Raw genomic sequence first — 19,109 nt, 5'->3', positions numbered from 1 at the left:
AGTGGTTGAGAGCCCGCCTGCCGATGCAGGGGACACGGGTTCGTGCCCCAGAACGGGAAGATCCCACATGCCACAGAGCGGCTGGGCCCGTGAGCCATGGCCGCTGAGCCTGCGCGTCCGGAGCCTGTGCTCCGCAACGGGAGAGGCCACAACAGTGAGAGGCCCGCGTACCACAAAAAAAAAAAAAAAAAAAACGGGAACTATGAACCTGCAGCATGCAAAAATAAGACACTAAACACAGCAAGTTAAGCAAAATGGGAAGACAGAGAAATACGCAGCAGATGAAGGAGCAAGGTAAGAACACACCAGACCAAACAAATGAAGAGGAAATAGGCAGTCTACCTGAAAAAGAATTCAGAGTAATGACAGTAATGATGATCCAAAATCTTGGAAATAGAATAGAGAAAATACAAGAAACATTTAACAAGGACCTAGAAGAACTAAAGAGCAAACAAACAATGATGAACAACACAATAAATGAAATTAAAAATTCTCTAGAAGGAATCAACGGTAGAATAACTGAGGAAGAAGGACGGATAAGACAGCTGGAAGATAAAATAGTGGAAATAACTGCCAGGGAGCAGAATAAAGAAAAAAGAATGAAAAGAATTGAAGACAGTCTCAGAGACCTCTAGGACAACATTAAACACACCAACATTCAACCTACAGGGGTCCCAGAAAAAAGAAGAGAAAAAGAAAGGGTCTGAGAAAATATTGAAGAGATTATAGTTGAAAACTTCCCTAACATGGGAAAGGAAATAGTCACTCAAGTCCAGGAAGCGCAGAGAATCTCATACAGGATAAATCCAAGGAGAAATACACAAATACACATATTAATCAAACTATCAAAAATTAAATACAAAGAAAAAAATATTAACAGCAGCAAGGGAAAAGCAACAAATAACATACAAGGGAATCCCCATAAGGTTAACAGCTGATCTTTCAGCAGAAACTCTGCAAGACAGAAGGGAGTGGCAGGACATATTTAAAGTGATGAAAGGGAAAAACCTACAACCAAAATTACTCTACCCAGCAAGGATCTCATTCAGATTCGATGGAGAAATTAAAACCTTTACAGACAAGCAAAACTTAAGAGAATTCAGCACCATCAAACCAGCTTTACAAGAAATGCTAAAGGGACTTCTCTAGGCAGGAAACACAAGAAAAGGAAAAGACCTAAAAATCCCAAAACAATTAAGAAAAGGGTAATAGGAACATACACATCGATAATTACTTTAAATGTAAATGGATTAAATATTCCAACCAAAAGACATAGACTGGCTGAATGGATACAAAAACATGACCCGTATATATGCTGTCTACAAGAGACCCACTTCAGACCTAGGGACATATACTAACTGAAAGTTAGGGGATGGAAAAAGATACTCCATGCAAATGGAAATCAAAAGAAAGCTGGAGTAGCAATTCTCATATCAGACAAAATAGACTTTAAAATAAAGACTATTATTAAAGAGACAAAGAAGGACACTACATAATGATCAAGGGATCAATCCAAGAAAATATAACAATTGTAATATTTATGCACCCAATATAGGAGCACTCAATACATAAGACAAATGCTAAAAGCCATAAAAGGGGAAATCGATAGTAACACAATCATAGTAGGGGACTTTAACACCCCACTTTCACGAATGGACAGATCATCCAAAATGAAAATAAATAAGGAAACACAAGCTTTAAATGACACATTAAACAAGATAGACCTAATTGAAATTGATATGTATAGGGCATTCCAACCAAAAACAACAGAATACACTTTCTTCTCAAGTGCTCATGGAACATTCTCCAGGATAGATCATATCTTGGGTCACAAATCAACCTAGAGGGGTGGGATAGGGAGGGTGAGAGGGAGATGAAAGAGGGAAGGCATATGGGGATATATGTATATGTATAGCTGATTCACATTGTTATACAGCAGAAACTAACACACCATTGTAAAGCAATTATACTCCAATAAAGTTGTTAAAAAAAAAAAAGAAAACCATTTTGTTGAATTCGAGTCCTTCTCAGGTGGGTTGTTCCAGAAAGAAAGTGATTTTCACAGAAGTAGACGAGTCATCTGCATCTGCTGTGCAGGAAGCGAGTTTTTGATTTCATGATGCACCTGGAGATGTTTGGAGAACATCCAGAGAAGTGTCTCCTCTCATACTGAAGGCACTTGGGAGAGCAGGACCCCTGGACACGGGATGTGTTCCCAGGGAGCTTTCTGCCTGCCAGGGTGCCCGGTGAGCAACCTTACACTGCAGCATGCTGCCACCCCCAGCACCTATCAGAATTGAGGGGCACGAGCTGCCTGATAAGCCTCCAGCCTGCCCCATCCCTCCCCACCTCTTCTTACTTCTGTCAGCATTCAACCCTGAAGAAGAAAGAAAAGAGGATGCTTGAGGAAGCCAATCCCAGTTACCAGCACTTTGTACCTCACGCGATTATGAACATGGCAGGGAAATCAGACAGAAAAAAAAAGTGACCTAAACACACAACGGGTATCAGGACACTTGGACCCGAGCAGACTCTCCTTGGCTCAGAGATGAGTTCTGTCCTGAGATGGACAGAACTGAGTGGAGGAGATCTCTCCAAAGAAAAGGGCTGCCGAGGTAAAGCATAGCATGGAACAGAGAGCCACATCAATTGACTTTACTCTGCAATCAAAACTTTTAGACATTTGTTCATTCTGGGACACTCTTCTCTTAAAGTTAGTACGACATCCTTTCCTGAATGTTCTGCGATGAGAACTCGCTGGCTAAACTGCCAGAGAGTTCATTCTTTTCCGAATTCCTACTTCTGTATGTTATCATTTGAAACACAGGGTCCACAGTTGGCTCATGGGACCTGTATTCTTTTGTAATGTTTCCCCAGGGATTCTTTGTGTGTATGTGTGTGTGCGTGTGACTCTGTCAAACAGGTGTCTGTGTCTATTCTTTTTTTCAGAACTTCCTGGACTTGTAATACTCTTCTCAACATGAAAATAACTTTCTCTTATTAACCAGCTTTAACTGCTTTTCCCATTTCAGTTCTCAGTGTGTAGAACAGGTTTCTCCTGCTGACTTGCATGGACCTGGGGCCTGACACACTGTTACTGACGTCTTCGAAAGAGCCAAGTATTTCAGTGCACAAGGAAAGGTCTGCTTTCCCTGCACTGCACAGAGATTGACCCCCTGCTCTGTGGTGAGAGGGTGGGGTGGGTGCTGGGAAGCCCCAAGTCAGGCGAGAATCGGGTCCACCGAGAGTAGGGGGAATCCTTTCCGGACCTGCAGGTACCACTTCAGTGGAACTTGGACTTTTGTTGCAATTTCCTGTCCTCCTGCCCCTGAGGAACCAGCCTAACCAGCAGAGCGACAGTGCATGGCACTTGGAAGCCAACCACGGCTCAGGTTTTCCCAAAGACAACTCCCTGCATGGCCAACGGAGGGGGGGACACTTCCTGGTCCTTGGGTGAAGCCTCAGGCCACTGGTGATTCTTGGAGTCTTCATCAGGAGAGAAAACAAAGTTAGACTACTTATCCACATCACTTGAGGGTGGAATTAGAGTCTGTGGGGATCATAGTTTTCCTCTCTCCCCATTCTCAACTTTTGGAGAGCACCCAGTGAGCACTCATGGGTCAGAGAAATGAATGTATCTATGATGCCCTGCAGCAGCCCATGGGTTGCACCTCTGACCACTGAGCAGACCAGCACACAAAGGGCTTTATAGTAAAAAACGCAAACAGTGTGTGAATGGCCAGAGCATTGCTCAGGCACACAAATGGTTTACCCTGCTTTGGTAGACTAGGTATATGCAGTGTCATTTTTGAGCCCACTGTAATAGAAGTTGCATTTGCATAATACAGCTGGCAAAGGCTTTTCAGATATATTTTCTATTTTAAGCCTAAAAACAACCAACTTCTGAAAATGAAGTGCTTCTGGGTCACCGCCAGCTGCCACCTCCCGGTGCAATGAGGAAACTGAGGCTCGGAGAGGTTAAGTGACTCGGCCAAGGTCAAACAGCTAGTAAGTCGTGGAGCCAGGACTCAAACCCAGTCTGGAAGCCATGCGCACCTTGTTCCCCTCGCCCTTCCTCTGTGTGACTGAGACATTGTGGTTTAAGCTGGATCGACCCTGTGTGGAGGAGACAGGGCTGCAGCATCAGGCCTGGCACTATGATGACGAGGAAGAGGAAGATGAGGATGAAGATGATGAAGAGGGCTGAGAGGTTGATGAGGACATGCAGGGCATGGGTGAGAGACTACAATGAGTCACCCGATGATGGAGAGGTCAGTGAGGTGGACATGGAAGGTAACTCACAGGATCAGGACCACTGGAGGATCTAGGGAGATTCCAGGCCCGCCCAATCTATCCTGGATGCCCTGCGGAACCAGCTGATCACCCAACACACCACCCCCTCTGACCCCAGTGCCTGAAAGCTCACCCTCGGGCACCTCCTCAGCTGCTGCCAGCACCTGGTATCCTCGGCCCCTCCCAGCCCATCAGTCTTCCCTTGCATCCCCACCTTTCTGGCCAGTACCTCACTCCTTGGTTGCCAGACCTAGTCTCTTTCTAACTCTCTTTAATAAAGACACAGGACTGATATAAAAATAAAAAGTAAAAACAACCAACTTTTGAGATAGCTGTGATTATTACCTCCTTATTTTACAAATGAAAAGTCCCTGACTCAGAAAAGAGCACCCAGAAAGTGGCCAGCTCAGATGTCTTTGTCTAATACCACTGGGTACCAGGACGGACTGCACAGCAGAATCAGCTGGAGCCTTAAAAAGGCTCATGTCCAGGCTGCATTCCCAGAACATGGCTGCATTCGTCTGAAATGGGGCCCACGGAGGTCAAGGCATTGACAATATTGAAAAGTGCAATCCATTCCCATTGTGTGGCCCATCACTGGTGCCCCTCTTTATCAGGGCTCTGACTTAGGGGACTTGGAATCATTTGGGGTCCTGGAACAGGAAGTTAAGGTCGGAGCTTCACCTGAGTTCCAGCAGGTTGGGTTTCTCCAATGAAGCCAAACAGCGTGGACCAATGTTTTCTACGATGGGTTACTGAACACCTGCCAGGACAGTCCTCTAAGAGGTCCCTGCAATCCCAAAGTGGCCCAGTGAAGAGTGAAGGTCTAAAATTCTCTTGGCTGGTAGAAATCTGACTTCGTGGTTTTCCCTGTTAAACTTCATCACTTTTCTGTGATGTGGGTTCCAACTTTTCATGGAAGAACAGGGAACAGCCTGTTGGTGTTGGTCAGCAAATTGGGGAACAGCCTGGGAACTGAGCTGCCTGTTTCACTCCCTCTCTGCTGGCAGAGTCTGACAAATAGGGGGATGGGGTTTGGGGGACCTGAGAAGGTGTCAGGAGTTGTTGTCAGCTCAGGGTGGCTCAGAGGAACCTGTGAGGTTCAGGCCTCGCTCAGGAGAAGAATCTGGGAGATCTCAGCCTCGAATGCACGAGCCTCAGCACCTGGGTCCCCAGGTGACTTGCAGGATGCCCAGCAATGAGCAAAATCCACGGTAATTTCAGCTTGAAGCCATTCCCTTACAAACATCCCGGTGGAGGTCCACATCCTTGTAGCCCTGGAACAGGGGAACCGAATACCTTTTATGTCTATCCCGGAGGCCAGGGCGGATTCAGGCTTGTGGAGTCTGAAGCTCACACGCAGGGTTGTGGAGCCGACTTTAAGAAAGAGATTTCATCGGAACCACCAGAGTCGGCTCTGGTCCAGGTGTGCTAAGATTGGTCCAAAGTGCTGGGAGATATAAAATGTGCAATTCTGCATACTGAGTGTAAGATGGCTACAGGTTTGATGCAAGAAAATAGGAATTCTGGTAAATTCCATTAATTCCCATCAAAAAGAAAAAACAAAAGCATGGTGCAATCATATGAATGATTGTATAAGTCTTGCTGTGCAGGGCGTGTGGCTGCCAGGGGCATTCACCTCACAATAAGGACCTCCCCTCCTCCCACCATGAGGAGGCTTTCTCAGACACACTTCCAGCCCTGCACGTGGCCACCATGTTCCTCCTGCAAGTACCCCCCTCCAATCCAGTGCTAGCAAACAGGACACTATCCTACCACCTGTGACCTTCCCGTCTCAAACCACGTTCTCAGTAGAATGGGTGGTGGCCTTGGCTGCCTGGAAGGCTGGCGGTGACCTAAGTATACATGGAAGATGCAGGGAACCAAGCTACTCTGCTGCAGGGAGCCCAGGCTCTCTGCATCCCTAACTTGGCTTTCCTTTCCCAAAATTTTAACAGTGCCCATGGCTATTCCAATGCTACCCAGGAACATGGAGGGGAAAGAGACAGCTGTCTTGAGAAATTTCAGATCAAATTTCTTACTTGGGGAAATTTTATTTAAAAAAAATAACTACCTTGCTAGGTCCTCTCCAAGGATCTTGGAAGGAGCCCATGCAAACCCCAGGCCCTGAGGATTATACGAATTATAGATAGCTGCATGGTGAATCCATCCCTGCCAACAGCCAATACGATAGAGAGAAGCTGGGTGTTGGGAGAGAGAGAACAAGAGAGTGAGAGAGTGAGAGAGAGAATGGAGGAGGGAGGGGAGAAACTGGGTGTAGGTGGTGTGAGAGGAGGTGGGCCAGTAGTGCCAACAAAGAGGAGAGAAGTCACCTGCTAGGGCCACACTCTGCTGTGGGCTCTGCCTGGACCCTTACTACCCCTCTACACCCCCAAGCTGGGCCCCTGGAGCTCAGCCCCATCAGGACGTCATCAGGCTCTGAGAAGGGCCCCTTCTGGCCCCCACATCCTCCATCCATCTTTTTGCCACGTCACACCACCTGTGGATGAAACTAAGGCCAGATTCATAGAGACAATGGTAATGTCCCTGGCTTCCAGCATCAGTGAACACCGCCTCTTATTGCTGAGCATCCCAGGGTCTCACATGGGGCCCCAACAGACTTTGCAATCCCTGGCCAGGGACGCTGATAGGCATTCAGGGCAGCCTTCTGTGGAGAGGAAGAGACCAAGGCCCAGTGGGGCTGCTTCCAGCCCATGTCTTATGGAACAAGAACCAAATTGTGTTCTTCAGACTGCCTGCCACACCTGTCTGCACACCTGTGTGTATGTCTGCAGTTGGGTGTGGCCATCAGGCCCTGCCCCCAAGACCACATGTTACATGCTTTTTCCTGTGACCAACCTTTCCCTTAGGCCAGCAGAACCAAGCCACCCCCGGTCAACATCCCTGTGTGCAGCCGTGTCCCAGGGCTGCTGTAACAAAGCTCCACACACAGGGTGGCTTAAACAGCAGACATTTATCACTTCACAATCCTGGGGGCTGGAAGTTCAAGATCAAGGTGTGGGCAGGGCTGGTTTCTCCTGAGGCCTCTCTCCTTGGCTTGCAGACGGCTGTTTTCTCCATGTCCTCACGTGGTCATCCTTCCGTGAGTGTCTGTCTTTGAGTGCATATTTCCCCTTCGTTAGGATTTTAGAATTTGGGGCACATGACACAGCCCATAACACTGTGCAGATGGACTCTATGTCATTCTGTTCACTGGCTCATCTCAAGAGACTGGAAATGGCTGGGTCTCCACTGGGGTCCAACCAGAGCTTCACTCCCAGCTCGGAGAGATTCTAGCTGACCAACTCGATGGTTCCTTCAGAGCTGGACCCTGAGGCTGTGCTGTGAGTTGGTGAGGATGCTTTCTGAAGATGGCAGGGGCAGCTGAAGTCAGCTTGCCACCTTCTGGGGGACTCGCTACATTTCCCTTGATCGTGGGCAGCTCCAACCCATCAGGAGGGGGCTGCTGCACCAGCCTCACCCTGAGACACTCTGGAAAAAGTGTGGTTGAGTTGTGTCCCCAACATGATGTTGAAGTCCTAGCCTAGTACCTGCTAGTGTGAACTGACTCAGAGACGGGGTCTTTGCACATGATTTAAGTAAGATGAGGTCACGACGGCGGGCCCTAATCCAGAATGACTTTGTCCTTATAAAAAGGGGAAATTTGGACAGAGAGACATGTACAGAGGGAGATGCCACATGAACTTGAAGACAGTCATTTACAGGCCCAGGAGAGAGGCCTGGACCAGATCCTTCCCTCACAATCTCAGAAGGAACCAGCCCTGCCAAACATTTGATCTTGGACTTCCAGCCTCCAGGACTGTGAGGCAATACATTTCTGTTGTTTAAGCTGCCCAGTCTGTGGTGCTTTGTTACGGCAGCTGCAGGAAATGAATACAAGTGTCGGCAGGGAAACCCGGGCTCCCATGGCCCTGCCTTCTCTGCCAGGTGCCCCTTCTCTCAGTGGCAGCGGAGGCTAGTGCCAGGGAGACCCAGGAGAGGGCCGAGTGGCTCCCAGTTGCTTTCTCACTTCTTCTTGTGCTCACGGATTTTGCAGATCTGGTTGAAAAGCAAATTTGACTCAGTGGGTCTACGGTGGGGCCTATATTCCTTTCAGCTCCTGGGTGAGTCTGACGTGCAGCCTTTGGGAGGAAGACACTCCCTGGGTGTTCAGGGGGACAGGGGGAGCAGAAGCATCTCCAGAGCCTGAATCTCGTCCAGTCTGGGACCCCTTTGTAAGAATAGACAAATGTGAATACACTGGGAGGGTCCAGAAGGGAAACCATGGTCTCATGCACTGCACTCAAAATACCTCCCTTTTACTAGAACATCTAGTCATGTGAACAAGTCACTGAGGTGCGTCCCCCATCCTGGGAAGAAGAGAATGAGGGCCCCATCCTGAGCATCTTCAGCTGTACCATGACCCGCCTCTGGTCATAAGTTAGGGCCACTGGGAAGAGCCCCCAGGACTGAGCCAGAAGCTCTCCCAGAGGGAAACCCAGGGCCTGAAGGAGCATCTCGGGTTCCCAGGGACCTGACTTCATCCAGTGTGGAGTTTAAGCGCCTTGCAGCTTCATGGCATAGGCAGGCCTCCTGAGGGAGGCTGCGGGTGGCTTTCCAACCAGATGGGTTGTCCAGGTCTGTGCAGGTCTGGTGGTTTTGGCCCACCTGGGACAGCTCTGCTGGGTCATGTGAGCCCTGGAGCCCCCATGGAAAAGCCGCTGTGCCCCTTCCTTTGTCCACTGCTGATGGTATGAACCCTGCACCCTCCTTGATAAACGCTTGCCCCGACGCTCCCTCAGAGTCAGCTTCCCAGAGGACCACCTGCTTTCAGGCTCTTTCCAAAGAACCCAGTGCCCTTGGGACTCCACTCCTGTGTGTCCTGTGTTGTGGTGAGTGTGGACTGCTGGGGGTCAGAGGACATGTGTACTTTATTTTTTTATTTATTTTTTAAATTAAATTTATTTATTTATTTATTTTTGGCTGTGTTGGGTCTTCGTTGCTGCGCGCAGGCTTTCTCCAGTTACAGCGAGCCAGGGCCACGCTTTGTTGCGGTGTGCGGGCTTCTCATTGTGGTGGCTTCTCTTGTTGCAGAGCACAGGCTCTAGGCGTGCGGCCTTCAGTAGTTGTGGCAGACGGGCTCAGTAGTTGTGGTTCACAGGCTCTAGAGCGCAGGCTCAGTAGTTGTGGTGCACAGGCTTAGTTGCTCCACGGCATCTGGGATCTTCCCGGACCAGGGCTTGAACCTGTGTTCCCTGCATAGCAGGTGGATTCTTAACCACTACGCCACCAGGGAAGTACCAATATGTGCACTTTATTTTATTTTATCTTTTCAAACATCTTTATTGGAGTATAATTGCTTTACAATGGTGTGTTAGTTTCTGCTTTACAACAGAGTGAATCAGTTATACATATACATATGTCCCCATATCTCTTCCCTCTTGCATCTCCCTCCCTCCCACCCTCCCTATCCTACCCTTCTATGCGGTCACAAAGCACTGAGCTGATCTCCCTGTGCTGTGCGGCTGCTTCCCACTAGCTATCTATTTTACGTTTGGTAGTGTATATATGTCCATGTCACTCTCTCACTTTGTCACAGCTTACCCTTCCCCCTCCCCATATCCTCAAGTCCATTCTCTAGTAGGTCTGCATCTTTATCCCCGTCTTACCCTTAGGTTCTTCATGATCATTTTTTTTTTTAGATTCCATATATATGTGTTAGCATACGGTATTTGTTTTTCTCTTTCTGACTTACCTCACTCTGTATGAACAACTCAGTTTCGTTCCTTTTTATGGCTGAGTAATATTCCATTGTATATGTGTGCCACATCTTCTCTATCCATTCATCTGTTGATGGACACTTAGGTTGCTTCCATGTCCTGGCTATTGTAATAGAGCTGCAATGAACATTTTGGTACATGACTCTTTTTGAATTATGGTTTCCTTAGGGTATATGCCCAGTAGTAGGATTGCTGGGTCATATGGTAGTTCTATTTGTAGTTTTTTAAGGAGCGTCCATACTGTTCTCCATAGTGACTGTATCAATTAACATTCCCACCAACAGTGCAACAGTGTTTCCTTTTCTCCACACCCTCCCCAGCATTTATTGTTTATATATTTTATTTTTAAGATTTTTTTTACATCTTTATTGGAGTATAATTGTTTTACAATGGTGTGTTAGTTTCTGCTTTATAACAAAGTGAATCAGTTATACATATACATCTGTTCCCATATCTCGTCCCTCTTGCATCTCCCTCCCTCCCACCCTCCGTATCCCACCCCCTCTAGGTGGTCACAAACCACCTAGCTGATCTCCCTGTGCTATGCGGCTGCTTCCCACTAGCTATCTATTTTATGTTTGGTAGTGTATATATGTCCGTGCCATTCTCTCACTTTGTCACAGCTTCCCCTTCCCCTTCCCCATATCCTCAAGTCCATTCTCTAGTAGGTCTGTGTCTTTATTCCCGTCTTACCCCTAGGTTCTTCATGACATTTTTTTTCTTAGATTCCATATATATGTGTTAGCATACGGTATTTGTCTTTCTATTTCTGACTTACTTCACTCTGTATGACAGACTCTAGGTCCATCCACCTCACTACAAATAACTCAATTTCGTTTCTTTTTATGGCTTAGTAATATTCCATTGTATATATGTGCCACATCTTCTTTATCCATTCATCGGTCGATGGACACTTAGGTTGCTTCCATGTCCTGGCTATTGTAAAGAGAGCTGGAATGAACATTGAGGTACATGACTCTTTTTGAATTATGGTTTTCTCAGGGTATATGTCCAGTAGTGGCATTGCTGGGTTGTATGGTAGTTCTATTTGTAGTTTTTTAAGGAACATCCATACTGTTCTCCATAGTGGCTGTATCAACTTACATTCCCACCAACAGTGCAAGAGGGTTCCCTTTTCTCCACACCCTCTCCAGCATTTATTGTTTGTAGATTTTTTGATGATGGCCATTCTGACCGGTGTGAGATGATATCTCATTGTAGTTTTGATTTGCATTTCTCTAATGATTAATGATGTTGAGCATTCCTTCATGTGTCTGTTGGCCATCTGTAGACACGTGCACTTTAGCTACTCCAGCTGTGGCCAGGCTGTCCCCTGGACTCCACTGCTTGTCAGTGAGGGCACCTGACCCATCCCCCCTGATCCCCCCAGCACTTGGTGGCTTCCCGAGGCCTGAGGCAGGAGAAGAAAGGACTCTGTCCCCAGAGAGTCCGCAAGCCTGCAGGGGTCAGTGTGAGGGCCATGGGCAGGAAGGGAGCACCATGCTCACCATGTGTCCCCTGCTCACCTGAGTGCGGGCTGAGGACACAGTGCTGTGTAAATGGGGGCAGCTGTGGGCAGGCAGCCCGGCCAGGACTGGCTGTTCCTGCCCTGAGGCTCTCTTCCTCTCTGTCCCCTCCGCTTCTCCACCTGCACAGACCAGGCTTTGGCCACATCATCCCACAAGAGCACAGAGCCCTGGGAGTCACTGGGGCGTCCCGGGAAAAACCAGGTGCGATCACCGTGTGCCTGTGTGTCCGCTCTTCTGTTGCCCACGGTGGCCTGTAGGCTCACAAATGCTGACCTTAGAGCAGTACTCTCGTTCAGAGAATCTGTGATTCAGCCGACATCAGATGTGATTGCATTTGTGTAAAGAAGGCCCGCACTGACCCATGCGTCCAACAGCCTGCCAGGGCACCACGGCCCCCATCCTCTGAGACAGCCCGGGCCCCTGTCTCCAGGTCAGCCAGAGAACTGGGGGCCGGCTGAGGCACCTGACTTTGATCTCTGAACGGCTGTGTTTAACAACCTAGAGACTCCCTGCCTTCATGGCCATGGGTTCTTTCTCTGGACCCAGCAGTCACGCGGACTCTGGCCCGCCGGGACAGTGGGTGCAGCGGTGGAGGGAAGGCAGATGTGAGAAGTCACCTGGACGAAAGGGGGCTGTGCTAGAATCTGCTAGAGTCCAGTATTCCTTTCCCTGCTCCCCGGGTTCGGCCCACCCTACGCGGCCCTGCAGGCTTTTCACAGACCGGACCAGGCACAGGTGTGACATCATCCACAGAGAGACCCTGAGCCTCTGGGAGCCCTGGAGGAGGCCAGGCTCACCTGAAGAAAATGCCCAGGCATTGGTGGTTGATGTCTAACAGCCGCTGTGTTCACCTGTTGGTGTCAGGCAGAGGTCGTCGCGGGGGGGGGGGGGCGGCGGGGAGCAGGCAGATAAAGGCACTGGACGAGATTTCCTGAGGTTCCCGCCCACATGGACAAGAGACCGATGAGAGGATGGACAGTCACGGGTGGCTCCCTGGCTGTCATCAGGGCCTCATCAGGCCGTGTGGATTTGTCCAGCCAGATCTGGCGGGCATTGTGCGCAGTCCAACCACTGTGTTCTGGCTTTGCCCTCTGACCCTAGGAGGCCTTGGTCATCCCAAGGTCATCAGTTTTAACCCCACCCTGCAGGGCCCCAGGGTGGAGTCCCCTCTGCTCTCCAGCCCCCTCCCAAGGAAACAGCTCAAGGGCTTTGGAGGTCAAAGACAAATGTCACCCTGCCACCCATTGTCATCCTTCCTCAGAGGGACAGAGAAACCCTGGGAGGGCTGAGAGACAGGTTTATATGTGGGGATTTTCAAAATCTGGGACTCAGCCAGGGGTGTGTGTGTGTGTGTGTGTGTGTGTGTGAGAGAGAGAGAGAGAGAGAGAGATAAAGAACTAGAGAAGAGAGAAGATGAAAAGGCCAGCAGAAGGTTTTCTATAGCCCAAAGATGGCCCAGAGCCAATACCCGGGGAAACGCCCAGGTAGGATTTTGTTCTGGTAAAAGTCAATTCCAGCGTGCTTGGGAAGGACCATTGTGGAAGCAGGAGACTGGAACTTGGGATGATTCTCCGCATAACCTGTTTGTGGCCTGTGGAGTTGGACCAGACTCCAGTTCCCAGTGACCCTTCCAGGGAGCCCTGGAGAAAACCACCTTCTCCCTGGCACTGCTTTAGCTGTTAAATCGGGAATGATCATCACACCTGCATCTGGGGCTCCCTGGGGAGGAGCTGCTGAGACACTGGGAGCAGGAGGGGAACCAGGTGTGGGACACTGGTTTCTGCCACCCAGAGCTCACAACCCGTTGGGCCCACAAGCCTGTCAGCCCGTTTCTCAAGCTGTCTGACAAGGTCCACAGACACCAGCTCCGGGTCCCTCCAGGTGTGGGATGGCAGCTCTATGCAGTTCATGTTCGGGGGGCACCAACCTGGCACATGTGTGAAGCCACCAAGTGACAACTTGATCAGCTCATGCTGGGCCCCTAGGCACCCTGTTATAGTGACCTAATGAACTAGGGGCACCAGGGCAGAATGCCGATCCCTAAGTGAGCCTTATTCCTGAAACCCTGACGGGGAGGAGCCCTGTCCTCCGGAATCTAACAGCCCCCGACCTGCTAGGGTTGAGTCCACCTGTGCCAGGGCCATGCCCAGGGTAATTTCTAAGAGTCGGCAGTGTCCTCTCCAAGTAAAAACCTGGCCCTCTGCTGCAGGAGCTGCCTCCAAGGGGGATTCATTTCATTGGGTTGAACCTCTTTGAAGAGATGGGAGGGGAGGAAAAGAAGGGAAAGACGGGAGGGATGACCATCCCATCGAGTCAACATTGGCGGTCTGGCCTGACCTTGGCAGGAAGGCAGCAGGCTCGCTGGGCCCCTTCCACGGGCATGGCTGACACAGGGGAGCCCTTTGCTGCAGGCCGGGCACCGCATGTGGCTGCTCCCCAAGCGTCCACTAGGTGGCAGCATGACACCTGGGCGAGAGCTTGCCAGTCTTGGAGACAGTGATTTAGGTTCCACCTATTTTCACAAAAGTCTGAAATTTGCCAACTGGATGCAGTATTGGAAATCACATTTCGGCAGGTAAAAAAGATGTAGTAAGTGATTTATTTTCGAAGTAAGTGGTTGGCATCTGGCTACTCAATTCAGGGAAGCAATTTCTAATCTTTGCCATTATGTATTGAGGGCTGAAAGGGAATTGGAAAGGTTTCTTATGCCCTCTTGTTAAAGACCTGCCTGGTGCGTGTTCATTCCTGCTGGCCTGAACTCGACGTGGGCTCATTTTGAGGTGGGATGCCAAAAGTTTGAGCTGGAAGGGCCCCTCATCCAGGCTTGTTCATCTGCAATCTAGAGGCCTTGGGAACTGAAGGACATACCACGTATTCCTGGAGAAGGCCACTTAGACATCAGAAAGACTTGGGTTCCTTAATTCGGGTTCGAATAGTCCAGGCCTTTGATTAAAAGAAATCTAAAAACAATAGGTTTACTACGTAGTCAACATGGTTTGGATGTAGTTTCGAAGGGGGTAACACAAAGGATCCCAGGTCTAATCCACCCTGTTTTACAGGGGGAGCAACTAAGTCCCCAAAATGGGTGTGTATTGAGCCCGTGGACCTCATAACTGCTTGTTTGGTACTCTCTCCACTCTGGCTGGGTCACAGAGCCTCAGTGAGTGGAGGAAATCCCATTGCAGGGCTGAGCTGTCTTTTCTTGATTCCCAGACATGGAGCAAAACCAAGGATGAGGCACCTCCTTGACACACCCCCAAAATGTTTGAGAAACGTCAAGAAGAGTGACAGGTGATTCTTCTAGGTTGGAGAAAAGAGATGTATTTCTACATACTCTCTTGCCTCCTTTTAGTTAACTGACAACTGGCCTATGGAAAGCACTACACAGAGGGCAGGGATTTAGACCCCAGATAAATGCGTTTTGTCCTCCAATTTCCCCTACACTTGGGCACATCACCGTGAAAAATTTCAAGCGACCCGCTTGGGAGCTGGGTCCCAACCCTCTCACCACAGCTCCTCCAGGCAAAGTTCCAGTCCATGCATGGGGAGATTCAGCTTGGGAAGTAAGCTTTTATGTTCTAACCAGTGCGTCATGACTTATCACATGTTTCTTCAGCATGAGAGGGTGAGGTTAGACTTAGAACTTATGCACAGGCTGAGGAATGTGCCGGAGAAGGAAGGGCAAGCTTTGATGGCAGTGGGTGGAGACTCCCAGGCATCTACAGAGCTGGGCCCTGCACAAGGAGTCCAAGTGGTCCTCAGCACCCAGGAGCAACTCTGGAACCAAGTTCCAAAGTTGGACCTATAAGAGCAAGGGCAGCCACCACATGATCCTCACTTGCCCAGGCTTCCCAGGATGGGGGGCCAAGGACCTCTCCATCCACGTGGACCCCAAGACCGGGGGATGCCTTGTGCCTGGGGGCCCCTGCTATAACCCAGGGCCTGGCACCCTTGGGTGGTCCAGAGTGATTCTCCAGACCTCAGGCCCAGCACAGAGCCTGCTGCTATGGCATAGATGCTGCCTGACCTACATCACCCACTCCCACAGGAGTAGAACGGCCTTCACGGAGTGGGTTTGTCAATATACACTTGTTTCTGTTTTTAAATATCTGGACTTGGAGATTTTATTGTGCACCTTCTCTTTCCAACCACAGAGAGAACAATTAAATAAGATCCATTCCCTCATCCCTCACTCATCCCCTTAACCCTTAGCTTGGCCCTTTATCCTCTAAGGCAAGTCCCTAACCACACAGACAGAAGCACCATCAGGGGAAGTCATTTTCTGCAACCGTCTTCAGCACGTGGATAGTTCAAAGGCATTTTAAAAGTCAAAACTGATGGCTCCACTGCCCCCCACATGTGGTTTCCCCCTTTCACGTGGTTAGTGACCCTTCTGGAAGTTCGGTTGTGTTAGAAAGACAAGATTTCCCCTTCTTGAGGTCATTTTGCATTTCATTCTGAAGGTGGGCTGAGCGGACTCACTCGACACTTTGCATTTCCCTGCAAGTGGGCTTCAAATTCGACCAAGAGCTGTGAGTACCTGGGTGAGGGACTCACTCCTGCCCGGGGCCAGTCCTTTTCAGCCAACAGCAGCTTTCCAGCTCCACACGCTGTTGACCTAGAAGAGTGCATCAACTCTGCTGTGCATTAGAATCAGGACCGTCTCGTCCCGTCTCCCAGCTGTAACCTGTCACCTCCCCATAACCCTTACGGCACGGCCTGCACCATCTGCTCGCAGGAGGATTTACAGGCTGTGTTCTGCTCAGCAGAACAGACTCCGTGGTTGAATTCTTTTTTTTTTTTTTGCGGTACGCGGGCCTCTCACTGTTGTGGCCTCTCCCGTTGCGGAGCACAGGCTCCAGACGTGCAGGCCCAGCGGCCATGGCTCACGGGCCCAGCCGCTCCGCGGCATGTGGGATCTTCCCGGACCGGGGCACGAACCCGTGTCCCCTGCATCGGCAGGCGGACTCTCAACCACTGCGCCACCAGGGAAGCCCCGTGGTTGAATTCTTATGGAAACCTGTGTCGACTGGTTTCCTATCAGAGATCCAGAAAGCACATTTAAAATGCACAGAATGGGAGGGAGGGAGACGCGGGAGGGAGGGGATGTGGGAACAGATGTATATGTATGACTGATTCACTTTGTTGTAAAGCAGAGACTAATAAAAAAATAAAAAATAAATAAAATGCACAGAATGCCTGCATCGCAGGAACCTGTTCACGTGACCCCGTATGTCTTCAGGGTCCTTGGCCCGGCACCACCCTTTACGCCTGCCCAGCGAGGGCACCTGTCTGCCCGCCCTGGCATCACTCTGGCCTGAGCTCTTCCAGCCGGAGAAGTCAGCCCACGCCTCTTTCCCCATAAATCTTCCCTTCCTTCTACTGCCGAGCGCCCACTCCCTCGCATTCCCTCAGCTCTCACGGCCCCTGTAACACGATGTACCATCCAGTTGGAGGTGTGTGTTTTATGGACGTTTGGCTGTAAGTCCTTTGAAGCAGGAGTTGCATTCCGTTCCTTCCTGAGCCTGGACCAGAGCAGCAAGGACCGTGCTGAGTGTGTACCTAGCGGGTCAGCCAACCCCCGTGGCTGGCTGGACTTTTTCCCAACGCTTTGTTGCTCCGCATCCCTCCTCCTGGACAGCTTGGCTGGGTTTGCTCATTAGTGCCTCTACAGAGGATGAAGAGGATGGGATGAAAGGCAGAGCCCTGACTTACCATGTGGCTCACCAGCTCCTAACATTGCACAGGAGTTTGCTTGGCCAAAGTGAATGGTTGGTATATTGCTGTATTTGAAGAGCCAAGGGAGAAATTTCCACTGCTGTGTGTGTCTGTGTGTCTGTGCGTCTGTGTGTGTGTTTGTGTATCTACCGATGTGTATATGTCTATGTGTATGTCTGCATATGTGTGTGTCTGTGTGATATATAAGTATGTGTCTGGGTGTGTCCATGCATATTTGTGATGTGTGCCTATGTATGTATCTGTGTAATGTATATTGATGTATGTGTGTTGTGTGTGTCTATAGGTATCTGTGTGTGTCTGTGTGTCTGTGGATGTGTGTGTATGTGTGTGCCATCTACCAGCGCATGAACACAGGGCGTGAACTCAGAGTTAGTCCTGGCCATCCTCTGACATGGAAAATGGCAGTCGGCCTCCACTACCCACTCCATCTTCCTGGGCTTTCTGCTGGGCCCAGATGTCCAGGTGCTGGAGCAGTGGGACGCTTTGTTCCAATGTGTCCTCGAGCTGCAGCCCACCGCCCACAGCCCCACGGAGACAGCCCAGCTGAGGTGCGTCTCTGCACATCCCGGGAAACTGGACTGGATTCAGAGCCAGCTCTGCAGCTTCTGTGAGGAGACAGCCCTAGGAGTTTCACAACCAGCCTGCTTACTGCCCCAGGACGCTGGCTTCTCCACCTCCTTTGCTTTCTAGACCAGATGAAGACAAGATGCAGGCTGGGCCGCCTGGCTGTTCAGAGTGGGGAGCCCTGGGAAGGGGACCCCTCGGTGCCCACATCCCAAGTGGTCAGCAAAGGAATCCTTACCCAGCTCAGTCATCACTTGTCCTGGTCACTTTCATTTCTTGTAAATGAGCTCTTCTTTTTCTCTTTGGAAACCTCAAAAATTCCCCTTTACCTTTGAAATTCCAAAAGAAACATGTTTAAAATGTATTCTGCTGTGAATTTGTCAGGCCTTTTAAACGGGGTCCGTTACCTCATTCGCAGGACCTCATGAAAAATTTAAATGGGGGACCCTTGTTCAAAACATAGGAAAACAGCATACTTAAAGGTACCAAAGTATAAAGCTTTCCTTTCCTTCACAATCTTTCTTGACTAGCCAGGGTGTTTTTATTTAATGTTGTTCCAAATAAAGAAAAGTTGAAATTTTAAATTGTTAGTGTGCATTTTAGCATTCACCTGTATATTGTGCAATGCCAGTTTTAAATGCAAATAAAAGAGTGTTTTAATGCAGGGGACACGGGTTCGTGCCCCAGTCCGGGAAGATCCCACGTGCCACGGAGCGGCTGGGCCCGTGAGCCATGGTCGCTAAGCCTGTGTGTCCGGAGCCTGTGCTCTGCAACGGGAGAGGCCACAACAGTGAGAGGCCTGCGTACCGCAAAAAAAAAAAAAAAAAGGTGCTTCCCTTTCCTGCTGTGTCATCCTCACTTTAGAGTAAGTGTTTGGCTGATACAGGGATATAAACAGGTGAGAGAAGCTAGGCCGGGGTGCCTTGGTTGCTCTTGTTGCTGAGAAGGTCACTGCCTTCCATTTGCATTTGAAGCAAATTCTGGTTCAAGTGAAGAGTGTGGCTCCTCAAGCTGTCAGCGCCCCCCTCCCTCGGCTATCAAGGCACACACTTACCTGTACATGATTTGAGTTTTGCTGAATAAACACATCCTGGGTGCATAGGAACTCTATTTATGGGGTGCTGTGAACTCGAATCAGGCAGCAAAAAACCGGCAGACATTAGTTCTGCATGATGTCTCCTCTGCTCACGGGTACGCTTCATTA

General features: G+C 49.6%; 1 pseudogene across 1 annotated transcript; it reads left to right on the top strand.

Moving 5' to 3' along the window:
• The first annotated feature begins 3,861 nt into the window (after nucleotides 1-3,861).
• LOC308618765 (anaphase-promoting complex subunit 15-like) lies at nucleotides 3,862-4,328 on the top strand (annotated as a pseudogene). Its single transcript has one exon. The product of its transcript is annotated as an anaphase-promoting complex subunit 15-like (transcript).
• Nucleotides 4,329-19,109: the final 14,781 nt, after the last annotated feature.

Source organism: Mesoplodon bidens, assembly GCF_964165515.1.
Source record: "Mesoplodon bidens genome assembly, chromosome: 6".
NCBI lineage: Eukaryota > Metazoa > Chordata > Mammalia > Artiodactyla > Ziphiidae > Mesoplodon > Mesoplodon bidens.
Note: the sequence above shows the minus strand (reverse complement) of the source record. Positions and strands in the feature narration are given on the sequence as shown.